At 38.9% G+C, this 12,220-nt stretch overlaps 3 long non-coding RNA genes across 4 annotated transcripts in view; 1 reads left to right on the forward strand and 2 right to left on the reverse strand.

Moving 5' to 3' along the window:
* Positions 1-1,732: 1,732 nt before the first annotated feature.
* LOC138011264 (uncharacterized) lies at positions 1,733-3,583 on the reverse strand. Its single transcript, XR_011124674.1, has 3 exons — positions 3,246-3,583; positions 2,428-2,556; positions 1,733-1,880 (listed from the first exon to the last, which is right to left on the reverse strand). It is a non-coding gene; the product is annotated as an uncharacterized lncRNA (long non-coding RNA).
* Positions 3,584-8,172: 4,589 nt separating this feature from the next.
* On the reverse strand, positions 8,173-10,534 carry LOC138010415 (uncharacterized). Its single transcript, XR_011124468.1, has 4 exons — positions 10,389-10,534; positions 9,561-9,689; positions 8,865-8,990; positions 8,173-8,265 (listed from the first exon to the last, which is right to left on the reverse strand). It is a non-coding gene; the product is annotated as an uncharacterized lncRNA (long non-coding RNA).
* Positions 10,535-10,661: 127 nt separating this feature from the next.
* The window catches only part of LOC138011333 (uncharacterized), a 52,111-nt gene continuing 50,552 nt past the window's right edge, over positions 10,662-12,220 (forward strand). For both annotated transcript variants that reach the window (XR_011124696.1, XR_011124695.1), the window contains exons 1-2: positions 10,662-11,148; positions 11,925-12,084. This is a non-coding gene — a long non-coding RNA (uncharacterized lncRNA). The remainder of the gene's footprint in view (positions 11,149-11,924; positions 12,085-12,220) is intronic.

A 12,220-nucleotide genomic window follows, 5' to 3' on the forward strand; every position in this document is an offset into this window, starting at 1 on the left:
GTCCGCGTAGCGTCAAACCTCGATGTGAAGTTGTTACGGGAAGTGGAAATTTCAAAGATAATGGTGAAGCGCGTGGAAAGTTATTGAAGAGAGCTGTGAAAATATTAGGGGCGTATTTTACTTATGACAGCCGTTTGAGACACAAACTAAATTTTAAGGAAATAATAGATGCTGTCAAAACAAAACTTCAACTTTGGAAGTGGAGAAATCTGACAATAATTGGAAGAATTCAGATCGTTAAAACTTTTGTAATTCCACTGATAATGTACCGTGCTGGATCAATTTGTATAGATAAGGAGGTGGTAACTGAGGCTAATAGGATTATATTTGACTTTATCTGGAAAGGGAAAGACAAAGTAAAACGAGCTTCCCTAGTTGGTGACATAAAAGATGGGGGCCTGAAGGCCCCGCATTTAGAATCGATAATTAAGACTCATAGAATAATGCTTTGCCAGAGACTCGCGGATGAAGAACCTTGTAATTGGAAAACTATTTTATTTCACTATTTGAAACAGGTCGGGGGGAAGTTCATCCTCTGTTGCAACTTTGACATAAAAAAACTTCCGATAAACCTCCCGATGTATTACAGGGAATGTTTTGAGTGTTTTTCGCATTGCTCCGCAGCCACCGATAACAATGTACTTGAGCTTTCGCATGAACAAATTTCCAACACTGTTCTTTGGAACAATAAATTTATATGTATTAATAATAAATCAGTCTTCAATCAAAGCTTGGTTAGTAAAGGAATAATCAAAATAGGCGATTTAGTAACAGAGAAAAACCAATTTATTTCTCAATGTAATCAAAGCCGGGTGAATCTTTCTCCAAAAGATATTTTTGATTTGATGTCCTTAGTTGATGGATTGCAATCCCTGCATCGTGGAAAGATTGCTTCCTCTTATTAAATCATATAATCCTCATAGCAAAACAGTACATTTATTATTGTAGGTCCAACAATTTGAAACCACTTTTCTACGTTCTGTTGCAAAGAATTAAGTTTGTCTACCAATTAGAGAGCAAAATTGCTAAATGGAACAATAATTGGCAAGTTTACTCTATCAAATGGGGTAAGAGTGGTTTTGAAGATGTTGAAGATTGAAACGTGTTTTTATATCTTTTTCGATATTCTAACACAGCGCTATTGGTGGGTGTGTTGCGTGTGTGTGTGTGTGTGTTTGTGCATCATGTAGGGGGAACTTTTGGGGGGCGGGGGGTGGTTGTTAGCATCCACTTGTTAGCTCAAATCTGTATATACATATATATATATATATATATTTTTTTTTTTGTGATTGCTGTAATTTCTTCGTTTTTGTAAGTGCTGTAACTCCAATATGGAAATGTTAAAAAAAACAATAATAAAATACAAAAAAAAAAAAAGACGGTTGAAAGTATAATTAGCACTCGTCTACTTTTGTTACCATGGAAACGATCGATATTTTTATGTCACTAACCCAGCATTAGAACTGATCTGGCTACGAACAATTTGGGCCAGGTCACGGAGAAAGTCACGGAGTCTTAGACAGATAAGTGGTACACACCCAACCCGGCCTGCTGTAATGCCTATTAACATTCCTCCCCGTTTTTGTTTGTTTGTTCGAACTCTAATCAGTTAAAATCAACTCGCATGCGCTCTCGACTGACGTGGCGAATGGAGTGTGAATGCTCGCGGTATAGCAGCTGAAAAAAGATACAGGGCTAATAGAGCTCAGTTTATTTCGTCAACAATCACGTGACTCGTCTTGATGACCCACCTGGCTAAGAAGTGGAAACTCCACAATTTATCATGCACAAGTAGAATCACACAGTTTTGGGTCTGTGTCTATTCCTGCAAATCCTTCCGCAATGCGGTTTGGTGCGTGCAGAGCTTCTCTCGTGAATTCCTTAATTTCAAAAGAAAAATTTGAAATTAGTTAGGCTACAAGAACTAAATCTAGCAATCAATCCGCAACACAATATTCGAGTCCTCGAACCAAATTAGTGTATCATTTTTTTTTTTTTTAACTAAACGATTTGTAAAAGGAAATAAGGGAGGAAGCCTATTTGACTCTTGATTTATTTATTTCTCTCAAAAGATCTGTGTTACTTCGTGGAGACCGTGCTTGGTTATTTAGCAAAATGTAACATTAAAATATTGTAAACATTGTAATGGGTGAAAAGCTACTAACGGCATACCAATCTTTACTTTCATTTATTCTTTTCTTTATGTTTGATAGACCAACTATTTTATTCTTTTCTTAAAGAGAAGCATTCACGACGAATGCTCACCCTATGTTTGTATTCAGTTGGGTTTTGAACGGCAGAGACAACACATGAAAGCGAGTTTATTGGTTGGAACTCTGCTTGATCTCTAATTTCAGTTGATTTAACTAGACTAGAATTGTGACACGGTGTTTTCGGGTATATTATATGGCCCTACTAGCTACTTACCACTTTCGTCTGCTGGTTTATCAAAAAGCGTCTCCTTCGCCAAAGTAGCAGAGTTCCCAGTACTGGTGAACAGCCACAAGGCGAGAATGACCACACAGAAAATAGTTCTCATAGTTTTCCAGTATATTACTGCAACAGAAATGACAGTAGCAGTGTTGAAATTCACCTTAGTTAAAATAACTTAACTGTTATGGTCTTGGAAATTTGACAAATTGTTATATTTTTTATGAGATGTCTTGACTTAAAATTGGTTGGCTCTCTCCTACCAAGAGAAGATAGTTTTGCTGAGTTCAAAGAAGACACAGTCACTGACAGTTGTTATTATTATTTCAACCACACTTACTTCCCCTTAACGTAAATTTTGTATTGAACTGGTGTTCTGTTAACTGTAGCTTGATCTTATTTAACTCTGACCAAGTTTTTACTCAAGCGCTTAGTAAAGTATTCCAAAAACCGACCTGTCGATAACATGTCTATCAACTATCATGTAACAGCTCAGCGCATCATCTTTAAGCACCTCTTGCTTCAAAATATTTCCTTCTATGTGTTATGGCCAATTTAGGCAGGAGTCTATGAAAGCGCACCTGTTCACACCCGGATGAATGGTTTTTCATTGCTGCGAACCTTTCATAGACGGTTTCTCCAGATAAAAATTAATTATAATACTTAACACTCCAAGTTTGTCAAGACAATGTGGAAACTAACTGGCGTGTGCCTTCCTATGCGATTATCTGTATCAGCACTTACGCGCTCCAAAATAACTCGGATCATGCTACACTACAAACTGAACCGAGAGGTTCAATGCACCTATGCCTTACCTTGCGGTGAAATAAAACCTCAGATTGACTCAATGCAGCACAGTGCAAGACTGATAGAGCATTCGTGTAAGACGGTGTTATAAAATCACCATTTTATGACGTAAAATGCTCTTATTGGCTAACGATGTGCTTTCACATTGACAATGTTAAACCAGTAGCCGGCGAAGCTCCAAGAACGAATTTCCACTCAACACAGTCACAGTAACCGAGACTCAAGTTCACCTTGAAATTTCCTAAGAGATTTGCCTGGTAGCACCGTTAACTCAAAAGAGAATCTCGCTGGCACAGGAACACACTATGCAGTCAAAACATTCGTCGGTTTTACTGGCCTGAAAAAGGGTACTTTTTATCGAGGGAGATCTGATTTTAATATACCCGATGGCAGTCTTGTTTAATTTGATCTATTGAAGTCACATGGCAAGGTGTCGACCAATGAGACATTTGTCGCCAGTGAAAGGGTGTGTCACCTTGCTTTTTGCTTTTACTGGTTGTGCAAGGCCCTAAAAAGTCGAAGGACAGAAGCTTCGAGAAACCTCCTCAGTAATTGAAGTGAGAAGTTGACCAGTGAAGAACCAAACAATGAAAATCACAGGTTCTTAACAGCTGGATGAATTGGAGATAGTCAGCCAGCAAATCGAAAGCCGCGTAAATATCTTACATAATGATTGAGCTAAATGCGTTAAGGACAACATAAAGTGATCGTGTTTGCAAAGCTGTTCCTGAGCAGGAACTGACATATCGCTGGCTAAATCGAAGAGGACATAAGGTGAAATGTTCGAAGTAATCATTCAAGGTCCATTCATGTCACACCATTTCACCTTTGTAGAAAGGGAAAAAAGCTAAACTGCAGAATATACACAGCTACTTATCTGTATGCGAATTGCGTTTATTGTTATATGCGTCGTAATTCAAGCGATACCGCTGCAACTTAAACAAAAAAAAATTGGGATGTGCATTTTAGAGAGCGACTGATCCAAAATAGTGAAAAAATCCCAGACGTTAAGTAGTACTACGTATAAAGATTACATGCATGTTGTAATCAAAGGTGTCATGAAAACTCAGGGGTTTGAGCCGCATTTACCTGGTGTTGTAGGAGACGTCGTTATTTCATTGATCTTTGAAAGAAGATAACCTACCGGTCAGTATAAAATGCAGACTACAGACTGTAGGTTCCAGATCGCAGATTAGGTTAAAAATGCAGACTAGGTACAAATTTAAAATGCAGACTGCAGACTGGGTCTAAAACTGACGAATGTTTTGACTGCATAGTGCGAGCGATTAACGGCTACCAGGGAAATTTCCTAGGAAATCTCTAGATCAACGTGAGTCTCGGTTGCTGTGACAGTGTTTGAGTGGAAATTCGTTCGTGGAGCTTGGCCGGCTAGCTAATGGATTACCATCTTGGTTTGAATTCATGTGTTGAAAAGAAGTTTAAAACGGAGCAAACGAGACCAATAAATTTCCAAACGGTTTTCTCTTCCGACTAAGGCCCCGTCCAAACGTATCCGGATATTTTTTGAATCCGTAACTTTTTGCTTCCAGATTAAAAAATATTTCCATCCACACGTGGAGTCTTCAAATCGAATTTGCCCGTCCACACGTATCCCAAACGTATCCGGATTCACTTAGTGCTCAGGACTCCTCAAGGAAACAGAGGTGAGAATTGAAGCCCTCGGCAGCCATCTTGAGAACTGATTTCAAGGTAAGGAAGTGGGCTCGATCTTGTTACGTCAGGATAATAATTTATAATTCAACCCATTGATACACTGTCCAAATATGGTCATAAAGCTGTCGATAGATGTAGGTCTACATGACTTCTATTCGGCGATAGATGTAGATTTCACAAGAGAATGTGAAAATGATGGACCGGCGCCGCTTTTCTAGCGAATTTGGACCCCCAACCCCCCCACCAAGTTTCTTTTTCTTATTTTTGTTTGTCAAGGTTGACTTCTTCTAACGTAAAGTTTTGCCGAATATCAGCGTTGAACAACATTTGGGAGTAGAGAAATAAACTCCTTGGGTAATCTTTAATCTGGGATTAGGGTGAATCGGCAATTGAACAACCGAGCCCAGGGTCCAGTTCCTCAAAAGCCGATTAACGCTAATCCCAGATTAAAAACTAACCAAGCATTTTATTTCTCTACTGCCAAATGCTGTTCAACGCAGATTTTTGGCAGAACTTTACACGAGAAGACGTCAATTTTGAAAAACAAAAATAAGCAAAAGAAACTTTCAACAAAAAGTCGAAAACGTGAAACAAAAGTTTACGCTAATCCTGGATTAAGTTAATCGACTTTCGAGGAACCGGGCCCGGGTGACTAAATCTCCTAACGGATTTAGTCCCCCGATTTAGTCTCCCTTGGTGGATTTTTACCCTTCCATATATATAGTTTACGTCATAGAAAGTGCGGCGCACCGGGTTTTATTCACTCGTTGTTTGTGTCAAAAACCCGAACGAGCGAGGAACGAGCGAGTGAGGGTTTTTGACACAAACAACGAGTGAATAAAACCCCGTACAAAGCACTTTCTATGTCGTAAACTGTTTATTACACATAAGACGAGAATTTTCATTAAAATAGTTTCTGAATGCAAATTAGAAACAAAAACTCACTGACAATAGAACCAAATGCAAATTTAATTTAATTCAATAACAAAGTACGATTTGCATGCACGAGATGCACGAGTGATTGGCATGGAAACGCCTTTACGCTATCGTTGATTGGTTATACTTCCACATGTGAAATAGCTGTACGCCATTCTGATTGGCTGTATAAGCCGCCTTTTCCACATGTGAAAATAAAGCGTATAGATTTGTACAAATGAGCTTTATGGAATAAAATTCTCATGTTATGTGTAATAATACAGCTTGTTTATTTAACTGTTTCATGATCGATACAGAGTTAGACTTTGGATCGGGGAAACTTCAGGAAAAGACTTAAAATCAGTTAATTTGTTGTTTAAAAGCACTCGCGGCGGTATTTCGTAAAGTAGATAAATGCGAATTTAACTCCTTTCTGACAGAAGCTTAAATAACGCACTTGGAATTCATAGGATTGTCGTGTAGTCTTTTTAATAAGGAAAAAAAAGCAAAGTCAGACTTAAGCTTCAGTGAAAGTTGTTGAAAGCACGCGCTGTGGCTTTTTCGCAAAGCGTTGCTTCTTCTTCCATTTGATAGTTTGAATGGGCGGAGCTTCCACAAAGGAGGTGTCACTTTTTGGAATCGTTCTTAGGGACTGCGCAATAATTATCAGGAGGGGGGGGCCCTAAAACCAGAGGGGGGGGCCTTAAGTTAAAATAATGGAAAGGAGGGGGGGGCTCTACATTAGATTTCTCAAGTAAGTTGAGGGGGGGTCTTAATTAAATTTCACAAATTCGATAATGAATAAATAAACATTTTCCAAATAGACAGATGCCACGCCTCTGACTCTCCATAATGTCTAAATATTGCATCAACATAAACACATGCTTTAACTTATTTAGAATGTCAACATATGATAGATTGAAACAATCGCTCATGCACAGAAGTCACAAACCACGTTGTGAGCTTTGCCAATAAAACATTTGGCATTTAAGAGGTCCCGCAGACATGCCAGTTCTGTTCTTGATTTAAACAGCGAGAGGGTTTCTAGGTCTACAGTTTCTAGCTGAGGAATGCCACATACTTCTGTTTCATAGTTGTCATCAATGGGTTCACCTCCCAAAGACCGAAAAATTATACAGGTTCGGGTTCTACGGCTTTCTGAGGCAGCAATCCTCTTCTTCTCCCTTTTTTTATTCTGTTCCTTCTTTTTTCTTGATTTGGATGCTTTAGATTTGGCACCAATAGGAAATGTCGCTTTATATTTAGCCATCACCCTATCCAGGTCTTCTACAAGATGCAGAACGTTTAAACCGACCTGAGACTTTATTGAATGACGTTGTTCAGCATTAAAATTGTGTAAACAGCTGAGGCCAGTCTTCAGTGTTTTTCTAACTTGGTTACGACAGCATTAAGCTTGTCCTGGATATCATTTGCCTCTTATTTGCAACGTCTGATGTTGCTGTCATCATGGGGAGCTGGCTTGTAATCCTCTCGGAGAAACCTTCCTGCACAAGCAGGGTTGTCGGATAAAAGATATTGGTATCTGTTCTCAAGTTTTTCAATATCTAAAGGTACGGATTAGAGAGGGGGGGGGGGGGGCACATCATAATTTTGAGAGAACGTGAGAGGGGGGGGGGGGTCACAGCTAATCTTGACGCTGCTGGAGGGGGGGACCTATCTAATTTTTCCTTTGGTGAAGCTCATTTTAGGACCCCCCCTTCCTGATAATTATTGCACAGTCCCTTACAAGTTTACTTAATTACAAGGCCTTAGAATTTTTTCCTTTTTTATAACCAAACTTGCCAAGTCATTAATTCTCGTATTAATTTTCAATAAAGACAAAAAGCGAAGTTAGACTTGAGTTTCAGTAAAACTTGTTTAAAGAATGTTCTGCAGCATTTTGTAAAGTAGATGCAAAAGGGAGACTTTGGGCGTTGGCTGGGATATGTCGATTTCACTTAATTTATTTTTAGCTTAAGACGGAAACGAATGACCGTTTCTGCAGACGTCCGCGTAGCGTCAAACCTCGATGTGAAGTTGTTACGGGAAGTGGAAATTTCAAAGATAATGATAGAGCGCGTGGAAAGTTATTGAATATTCATCATTTCTCTTCCAGGCGTAATGTACAGGCGTTTATACTTCGTGCTGACGTCTTGGAAAACAGTATATTCCGTTTGAAAGGGACTCTATAGATAACCTAGGTGAATTGACAAACCCAAGGGCTGGTCAAGGAGCCTTCCTCTCTGTCCCCCTTAGTTTCTCTTGGTAGAATGAAATGAAATAGTTTTAAAGTGTAACAACAATGTCAGAGAGAAATAGACAATTAATAAGACTGCTAAGAAAGCGTCATTTTAACCCCGTCATTTTAATGAATTTTCTGTTGTACAGATTGCTAAAAAGCCATTCCAAAGGTGCTGATTATCTCCTTCTTGTCGAACACTAAAAAACAGAGATAAAATATAAGTCAATAAATAGATAGATAGATTAGATAAATAATTAATAAAAAAGTGATAAAGAGAAAAATACAAATAATAAAGAACATAATAGAATTCAAAGTTTTTGATCGCAAATTATCCATGAAATATAGTGTGTCAGCTGTAGTTTTGAGATATCCCAGATTAGAAAGCTTTTATAGAAGAGAGTAAAGTTTTAGACCCAGGCCAAGTCGGTTGAAAGTATAATTAGCACTCGTCTACTTTTGTTACCATGGAAACGATCGATTTTTTTATGTCACTAACCCAGCATTAGAACTGATCTGGCTACGAACAATTTGGGCCAGGTCACGGAGAAAGTCACGGAGTCTTAGACAGATAAGTGGTACACACCCAACCCGGCCTGCTGTAATGCCTATTAACATTCCTCCCCGTTTTTGTTTGTTTGTTCGAACTCTAATCAGTTAAAATCAACTCGCATGCGCTCTCGACTGACGTGGCGAATGGAGTGTGAATGCTCGCGGTGTAGCAGCTGAAAAAAGATACAGGGCTAATAGAGCTCAGATTATTTCGTCAACAATCACGTGACTCGTCTTGATGACCCACCTGGCTAAGAAGTGAAAACTCCACAAGTTATCATGCACAAGTAGAATGAGTCAGATTTGAATGGGTGTCTTTTCACGCAAATGTTTCTGCAATGATTGGTGCGTGCAGAGCTTCTCTCGTGAATTCCTTAATTTCAAAAGAAAAATTTGAAATTAGTTAGGCTACAAGAATTAAATCTAGCAATCAATCCGCAACACAATATTCGAGTCCTCGAACCAAATCAGTGTTTCATTAAAAAAGACAACTAAACGATTTGTAAAAGGAAAATAAGGGAGGAGGCCTATTTGACTCCTCATTTATTTATCATTTATTCTTTCTCTCAGAAAGACCTGTGTTACTTCGTGGAGACCGTGCTTGGTTGTTTAGCAAAATGTAATATTAAAATATTGTATACATTGTAATGGATCGAAAGCTACTAACGGCAAACCAATCTTTACTTTTATTTATTCTTTTCTTTATATTGGATAGACCAACTATTTTATTCTTTTCTTAAAGAGAAGCATCCATGACGAATGCTCACCCTATGTTTGTATTCAGGAATTCAGCAAAGGATTTGGGTTTTGAACGGCAGAGACAACACATGAAAGCGAGTTTATTAGTTGGAGCTCTGCTTGATCTCTAATTTCAGTTGATTTAACTAGACTAGAATTGTGACACGTGTTTTCGGATACATTATTATATGGCCCTACCACTTACCACTTTCGTCTGCAGGTTCATCAGAAAGCGTCTCCTTCGCCAAAGTAGCAGAGTTCCCAGTACTTGTGAACAGCCACAAGGCGAGAATGACCACACAGAAAATAGTTCTCATGGTTTTCCAGTATATTACTGCAACAGAAATGACAGTGGCAGTGTTGAAATTCACCTTAGTTAAAATAACTTAACTGTTCTGGTCTTGGAAATTTGACAATTTTTTGTATTTTTATGAGATGTCTTGACAAAATATTATAAAATCGGTTGGCTCTCTCCTGCCAAGAGAAGATGGTTTTGCTGAGTTCAAAGAAGACACACCCTCAGTTGTTATTAGTATTTCAACCACACTATTACTTACTTCTTCTTAACGTAAATTTTGTATTGAGCTGGTGTTCTGCTAACTGTAGATTGATCTTATCTTAACTGTGACCGCCTTTTTACTCAAGTGCTTAGTGAAGTATTCCAAAAACCAACCTGTCGATAACATGTCTATCAACTATCATGTAACAGCTCAGCGCATCATCTTTAAGCACGTCTTGCTTCAAAATATTTCCTTCTATGTGTTATGGCCAATTTAGGCAGGAGTCTATGAAAGCGCACCTGTTCACACCCAGATGAATGGTTTTTCATAGCTGCGAACCTTTCATAGACGGTTTCTCCAGATAAAAATTAATTATAATACTTAACACTCCAAGTTTGTCAAGACAATGTGGAAACTAACTGGCGTGTGCCTTCCTATGCGATTATCTGTATCAGCACTTACGCGCTCCAAAATAACTCGGATCATGCTACACTACAAACTGAACCGAGAGGTTCAATGCACCTATGCCTTACCTTGCGGTGAAATAAAACCTCAGATTGACTCAGTGCAGCTCAGTGCAAGACTGATAGAGCATTCGTGTAAGACGGTGTTATAAAATCACCATTTTATGACGTAAAATGCTCTTATTGGCTAACGATGTGCTTTCACATTGACAATGTTAAACCAGTAGCCGGCGAAGCTCCAAGAACGAATTTCCACTCAACACAGTCACAGTAACCGAGACTCAAGTTCACCTTGAAATTTCCTAAGAGATTTGCCTGGTAGCACCGTTAACTCAAAAGAGAATCTCGCTGGCATAGAAACACACTATGCAGTCAAAACATTCGTCGGTTTTACTGGCCTGAAAAAGGGTATTTTTTATCGAGGGAGATCTGATTTTAATATACCCGATGGCAGTCTTGTTTAATTTGATCTATTGAAGTCACATGGCAAGGCGTCGACCAATGAGACATTTGTCGCCAGTGAAAGAGTGTGTCACCTTGCTTTTTGCTTTTACTGGTTTTGCAAGGCCCTAAGAAGTCGAAGGACAGAAGCTTCGAGAAACCTCCTCAGTAATTGAAGTCAGAAGTTGACCAGTGAAGAACCAAACAATGAAAATCACAGGTTCTTAACAGCTGGATGAATTGGAGATAGTCAGCCAGCAAATCGAAAGCCGCGTAAATATCTTACATTGAGCTAAATGCGTTAAGGACAACATAAAGTGATCGTGTTTGCGAAGCTGTTCCTGAGCAGGAACTGAGATATCGCTGGCTAAACCGAAGAGGAAATAAGGTGAAATGTTCGAAGTAATCATTCAAGGTCCATTCATGTCACACCATTTCATAATTTGTAGAAAGGGAAAAAAGCTAAACTGCAGAATATACACAGCTACTTATCTGTATGCGAATGGCGTTTATTGTTATATGCGTCGTAATTCAAGCGATGCCGCTACAACTTAAACAAAAAGAAATTGGGATGTGCATTTTAGAGAGCGACTGATCCAAAACAGTGAAAAAATCCCAGACGTTAAGTAGTACTACGTTTAAAGATTACATGTTGTAATCAAAGGTGTCATGAAAAATCAGTGGTTTGAGCCGCATTTACCTGGTGTTGGAGGAGACGTCGTTATTTCATTGATCTTTGAAATAAGATAACCTACCGGTCAGTATTAAAATGCAGACTACAGACTGTAGGTTCCAGATTGCAGATTAGGTTAAAAATGCAGACTAGGTACAAATTTAAAATGCAGACTGCAGACTGGGTCTAAAACTGACGAATGTTTTGACTGCATAGTGCGAGCGATTAACGGCTACCAGGGAAATTTCCTAGGAAATCTCTAGATCAACGTGAGTCTCGGTTGCTGTGACAGTGTTTGAGTGGAAATTCGTTCGTGGAGCTTGGCCGGCTAGCTAATGGATTACCATCTTGGTTTGAATTCATGTGTTGAAAAGAAGTTTAAAACGGAGCAAACGAGACACCAATAAATTTCCAAACGGTTTTCTCTTCCGACTAAGGCCCCGTCCAAACGTATCCGGATATTTTTTGAATCCGTAACTTTTTGCTTCCAGATTAAAAAATATTTCCATCCACACGTAGAGTCTTCAAATCGAATTTGCCCGTCCACACGTATCCCAAACGTATCCGGATTCACTTAGTGCTCAGAACTCCTCAAGGAAACAGAGGTGAGAATTGAAGCCCTCGGCAGCCATCTTGAGAACTGATTTCAAGGTAAGGAAGTGGGCTCGATCTTGTTACGTCAGGATAATAATTTATAATTCGACCCATTGATACACTGTCCAAATATGGTCATAAAGCTTTCGATAGATGTAGGTCTACATGACTTCTATTCGGCGATAGATGTAGA

The sequence above is a fragment of the Montipora foliosa genome, chromosome 7 (genome assembly GCF_036669935.1).
Source record: "Montipora foliosa isolate CH-2021 chromosome 7, ASM3666993v2, whole genome shotgun sequence".
Classification (NCBI taxonomy): domain Eukaryota; kingdom Metazoa; phylum Cnidaria; class Anthozoa; order Scleractinia; family Acroporidae; genus Montipora; species Montipora foliosa.